At 47.9% G+C, this 6,319-nt stretch overlaps 1 long non-coding RNA gene across 1 annotated transcript; it reads left to right on the plus strand.

The window, feature by feature from the left end:
* The first annotated feature begins 619 nt into the window (after positions 1-619).
* Positions 620-1,539, plus strand: LOC149334021 (uncharacterized). The gene is made up of 2 exons (XR_016284983.1): positions 620-846; positions 1,394-1,539. It is a non-coding gene; the product is annotated as an uncharacterized LOC149334021 (long non-coding RNA).
* The last annotated feature ends 4,780 nt before the right edge of the window (positions 1,540-6,319 follow it).

Genomic DNA, 6,319 nt, shown 5'->3' on the forward strand with positions numbered 1-6,319 from the left:
AATGACTGGGTGCAGTTACCCACAGTACATCCCAAGCAACCACAGATATCCGTCGGACGTACGAGCTAGATCCGAACGTCCTTTGCCGAGATTGGACGTCCATCGGACGTACGAACACAATCCGAGTTCGGATATCCGTATTCGTACATCCGCCGGACGTACGGATAGTGTCCACTTTTGTATATCCGCATGAAAGACGAGGTGGACGTCCGAAGGATGTAAGGTCGAGTATTTTCCCAGGCCATGAGTATGGACGTTTTTTATTTCACAGAAAATTCGAGTCTTTCGTGTATGTATACTGTTTTATTTGCATCAGTTGGAGGGTTTGACGCGAAGACGTTTGTAAATTGGTACGATTCCACTCCTACCTGCAGTGCAAGAGCCGCCAACGAGCTAAATTTATCTAAGAGGAGAAGCAGGTGTTGCAGAATTTTGCAAGAACTCAATATTTATAAAACTTCTTCAAATTAGAGGAGTTGCTCGACATGTCCACTGTATTGCTAGCTAAACTTGCCATTGAAACCATTCGTAAGCATCAAAACAAAACTCCCGTGCATTCTGCTATCACCATCATCATAGATGTCAGTTCGCGGTCAGACCAATGCAATCCATTAGTACGGCTCCGTAGCGCTGTTGTTGATATGTCGCGTAGTGTTGTCGCGCAGATCTTTATAGCTCTGTTATTATAAAATGTGGCTTTGTTCGGTCTGTGGACGAAAGTTGTATGTAACTTAAGCAATTCGAAAGATACGGGAAGCGCCTGAAGCTCTTCTGGAACACCGGAATCCCGTACTGCGTCGACCTTGGTGTAAAGAAGGCTTAGTGCACATGTGATTGCCTACGAAGGTATGTATCCAGTGCACTTCTTGGGACTTTGCTTCTAGGACAATGCAGCATGCTCATATAACATTCGTTCACAGGACAGTGGGAGCAGTAAGCGCGAGGAGATGGCTTCCCCAAGTGTGTGCTGTTCTCACACTTTCGGGAGCCCTCAACTCGCGCGACTAATTCCCACTCCTCTTCAAAGTTGCGGGGCGGAGTGTTTTCGCATCTTGTTAATTTTTAAGGCATCGCTATGTTCACGAGCACGTGAGGTCGCAGTGGTTCGCAACGGAAGCTTTGCGGCTTTCTCTGCACAGTCGCGTACAGTGCTGCGCAGGTTAGTGCCCTAAGGCCCACGAAAATAAAGAACAGATACATTGTCAAATATGGTGTGGAAAAGTGAGAGCTGTTATTGCCTTATATTTATTGTGGTGTTTGATAAAGTGCATTGTCTGTTATACTTGCAGCATTAAACACTTCTATTAATTGGTTCCAATGTTTTTACTTGGGCTACTGCATTGTGCCATTTGTTTCACATGACTGATGTTTGCCGCGTTCTTTTTTATTTCAGAAATCCTGTGGGTGGGATGATTACGGATGTGTGTCCCAAGCTTGCCACATTTGAAGAGTCACATTTAAGAAATTTTCCGAATGTAACCCATTGCTCTGCTGATGTATCATCAACCACAATAAAATATGCGTGCTATGCATCAATTTGTTTTTGGTTTTATTGCATTGCGCGGAGTGAAAAAAGCACGCATGCACCATATATGCGAATATTCGAGAAAGATCCGCCAATGGACGTACTCAACTGGACGTCCGTCGGCGGGCGAACCGTATACCTTTGGCCACCTTTCGGACGGCCGACGGACGTCTACCGGCTGTTTGCGGATGCTCAGCGGACGTACAGAACATCCGAAATAGACCTCTGTCGCCCGTCCGAAGGATATCGGTGGTTGCTTGGGATTAACCCTCTATCGCTGTGAAACTGAGAGGACGCGACAAAAGGAGGTTACCTTGGACACTCCCGAAAACACCTGGCTACGTGTCTGACTGCGTGCCAGCGAAGTTGTCGCTGAAATTCGAGCTACAGGTGGTAACATCCTTTTGTAAAAATACGGGGGAGGGGGTGGGGGGGGGCGCAGAGCATTGCCAGGCAGGAGGGTTGGGAGGTGGTAGGGACTTTCGTACGAGCCGGCTTGGGGGCTTTATTTCAGGAGGAAAGCACCCCCCCCCCCTCCCCTTCCCCGGCTACGTGCCTGCGTGCACGCAGTCCTGAATGTTCGCGCCTACGGAATCTTGGGACTTTGTCGCATAGCGCGTTTGAGCGTTCTGACCGCGTTCATCATTCCATCCGCCGCATGCTTGCGGGCTCTGGTGTCCCGAGCACGACGTTCCCTCTCTGCTGCATGGCCACCTAGCTCCCACATTCACTCATCCACAAATGCTGCGAGTGTCAGCGAAAGTTTATTGCCCGAAATGCGCTGCGCCTGATGCATCTCGCGCTGTCACCACACTTATGACATTGTCGTCCCGGTAGTGCGACCGGTAATTCTGCCAGTCGTCACGCAAGGGCAATGCCGCCGAAGAAACTCGATGTCGTATAGCAAGCGAAAGGGGCTTTATATACAATATTTACATGGCATCACAAAGGTTCGGCGCGGAGTCCGATAGCATAACGGCTTCTCGGGACGGGCTAACTCGGACTGCGTCTCGCTCTCTCTCCGACCTCCGTACACGCTTTTTATACCCTCGGCGGTTGAGCGACGGTTGCGTCACCCGCTCCGTCCGGAGGGTGAGTCACCAGCAGCGGTCCGCGCTGGCCCCCCGCGGACAAGGGAAAGAGAGAGAGAAACAACTTTATTTGACCCTTGAGGGTTGGGGGTTAGGGCAGGTGGGCCGAGTGTGGCCTAAAGCCTAAAGTTTATTGAGGGGCTTTAGTGTGGCCCCTAGGTGGGGGCGACGTCTTGAGCCCACAAGAGGAGGGTCCGTTGTGTCTTCTTGTGTGGTCTTGCAAGAAGTTGGATACAACCCTCCACGGAAGGAGCTGGCAGAAATGCTCGTGGGGGCGGGTTACCCTGGCATCATCAGAGGATGTGTGCACGGCCCGGACAAGCCTGGAAAAGTTTTTGCGAGTTGCCGCCGGGCGCTGGGCCAATAAGCTCGGCGCCTGACTTCGACAGGATGCCAGCGGAACGAAGATTTGTTGAAGATCTGGCACAACAGTGTCGAAAATCACCTTTTCGCTTTTACCTTCCGTGTTAGTTCAACGGCGATGTGATTCAGATGCGAAATGCAAACGAAGCCATTGTGCTGTGCGATGTCCAGGTGGTCGAAATCGATCCGGAGGCCTCCACTACGACGACTCTCATAGCCAACGAGCAACTTCGGGACGTTAAAATCTTGTGTCTGATCCGCAGTGCACGCGTTTCAGAACACGCGCACGTCTTGCCCAATCGGAGCGCTGTGGTTTCGAACGATGCGGCGCCTACCAATAGACCTCTCCCAACCTACGTCATGAGCGCACGTGTTTCTGGTCCGATGGGCAAAACATGCACCGTGAGAAGAAAGGCTGCGAGGCGTTTCGAATCGGGGAACAGAGGCAGTGGGGGAGCGCTCGGCACCAGAAAAACCGGTTAAGAACCGGAAGTCGATGATTTTGCCCATCGGGGCACACCTTTTTGATGTCACACTGTTTACATCAGGGAGAGGTCTAATCCGCTCCTCCGCGTATTGACACCACCCTCCCTCTCAAGCTGGGTTCCCGCCTTAGCTAACAATGGGCCATCCATCACCAGCGTGACAGGGGCAGCGAGGGAGAGAGCGAGAGTGGTGGGGAGGACATGGGGGAGAGCGTGGGCGACATTGCTAAAGACGGCGACGACGTCGGTTCGCCGAACGTGCCACACACAGCTGGCTAGTTCAGGCCATTAAAAAAAATGCTTACTCGCTCAAGCATAGCCATCACATCACCGACAAGCTCTTAACTTATATCGCACAATCCATTTATGTTCCCGATAATAACGCGTTGTGGACCACAGATCTGGGCGCCTACACACCGTGGTGTCATTCAGCGCGCGAGGAAAGCAGTTTAGGTAATGCTTGAGTCCGCTGAAAAATTAAGGCCTTTAATGAACCCTACTCACGGCCATGACTCTGTCCGTCCGTCCGTTACATCTGAAGTGAGTCAGTGATTACTAGTCACATGTCATGGCTAACAAGTCATGACTAATTAGTTTATGACTGGTTAACGACTAGTTCGTCATCACAATTAGTTGATTAACCAATAATGAATAGTTTGTCACTAGCTAATTAGTCATGACTAACTAGTCATTAACCAGTCATCGCTAGTTAGTCATTAACCAATCAGGGCTAATTTATTGCGTGAGTTTGATTGGTTAATGACTAACTAGTCATGACTAGTTAGTCGTTAACCAATCAGGACTAGTTAGTTGCGTGGAAAGGCTTTCTCCTCACGCACTTTAGATCTTCAAAGTGCCCCTTGAATTTTTTATTCATCTTGTCAACTAGCTTGTAAAAAATGAAGGAAAATAGCGGGTTATGAAGCGTTTTGCTACTGTGCTCAGAACTAATCCGTCCTCCAAATCATGTAACTATAATCATGATAACATACATCGATGAAGACAGTTAACCACGCGACTCTAACGACAGAAGAAAAGTAAATGGATTGTGAGACAACGAACGCAATATATAGAAAAGGAAAAATAATCTTGTTCAGTTGGTCGCAGTCAACATTCGTAGTTGTAGTATATATTAATTATTAATAAAGTTTCGCAAAACACTGCCTTCGATGCGCGCGGTCAACAATTGACTCTTCAGACGCATAATTCCGCAAAGCATACTTCAGTGCATAGGCGCTCTAAAGTGCACAGCCGAAATCCACGATCGAGCTGGCTAAGATGCCCAGCCAATTCATTGAATTCTCCTACATGCCGACACCATATATCGATCAAGACCAAAAGTTTTGTATCTGTCAGCTGACACCAGCTTCAAAAAGGCGCGACGACAGTGGTTTCTAGTCGTCTTCCCTAGAATATGTGCGAGAACGAATTCCATCATGACAAATGCATCCGACGAAGCCAAACTAATATATTCTCCGATATCCATACCGGTACTTCGTCGTGGTACTTTACACATACTATATAGCGCAGCACGCATGACAGATGCGAAACAGAAAACATTAATCCAAGACGTTGCTCCGAATCGGCACATGTGACAACATTCCTGTACCGCCCAGCAGTCACGAACAGAAACGTGTCGAGTTGTCTGCGCTTTTCATCAGAAAATCGAAATGCGCGATGTTTTGAATGTCAGCTGGCGTAAAAGTGCTCTAGAGCCCTTTAGTGGTTTCTCCTGGCTTAAATTTATAATCACAGAGGCAGCGCTAATAAATATGAGATCTACGTACGCGTGGACAACTTCAAATCAGACCTATATATGACTAGTTTCACGAGTGACATGTGTCGATGCAAAGTCCGTTATTCTACTTTTATCTCTCCCGTGTAGCAACGCAAATGAATTCACTTTGTCAACGATAAGTGGGATGTGGGACACCCAGTTTTATTTCGACAGAATACCGCAAGGAAGCCCATGAAGCGATCCTAGGAGCCGAGAAAATGAGTCTGCCTCCGCAAGCAGCTGTTGGGCGCGATTGCGACACTGCGACTGTTGACGTCCGGCTACTGCGCGGATACGCGGCGCGCGGTTGTTCCGAGTGTCATGAATTTTCGCCCATGACATGAGCGTCGGAGAGGGAACCTTGAAAGTTAGCGTTGGGTTCGAAAGCCCGTTTTTTTTTTTTTCCCTTTTAAATGCATATAGCTGCAACCGCTATTCAGCCAAGGGGTGGAAACGCAGGATAGAATCTCGTGCGTGTAGTCGGCACATCTGTGCAGTTTTTGTGCTACTGCAAATGCCCGTAGACACGCGAAATGCGAATGAGCGATAGAGACGGCTCCAGTCTGCACTAATACGCTGCGAAATTTCACGTTAAACAACGCACGTATTTATTTTCAACGAAAATTTGAGCGCTGGTGCACCGCTACGAGTGGCGCACGAATATTGCGTTGTAGGCTCATTTTCTACGGAGCCAGCGTGATACTAACCCCGCTTGGTAGTGGCCTGCGCTTTTTACTTTATATTTATGTGATTAGACAATATATAAAGAAATTAACAGTAGCTGTGCATAGTTTATATATCAAAGTCTCTGTTAGAGTAAAATTTTTTACGCGTTAATAAAATTTACTTAATAATACAGGCCATTCAAAATGTGCTGTTTTGGTAGTGTTAGTATCGTCGTCGTATCCGTAGATTTTTGTGAGTAAAAATTAAAAGATTATTTGGATTATAGTGGCATATTTTTGCGCGAGGAATTTGTGATAAGTGTCAAAAAAGTAGCCAAAGTTTAGCAAATCTTATGCAGCACGAAGTAAACTGGGACTACCTGCAGAACTATTTTTTTCCGCGCCTGATTCTG

This window comes from Amblyomma mixtum, chromosome 8, assembly GCF_055824585.1.
Source record: "Amblyomma mixtum isolate Tamu chromosome 8, ASM5582458v1, whole genome shotgun sequence".
In the NCBI taxonomy this organism is placed as follows: Eukaryota; Metazoa; Arthropoda; class Arachnida; order Ixodida; family Ixodidae; genus Amblyomma; species Amblyomma mixtum.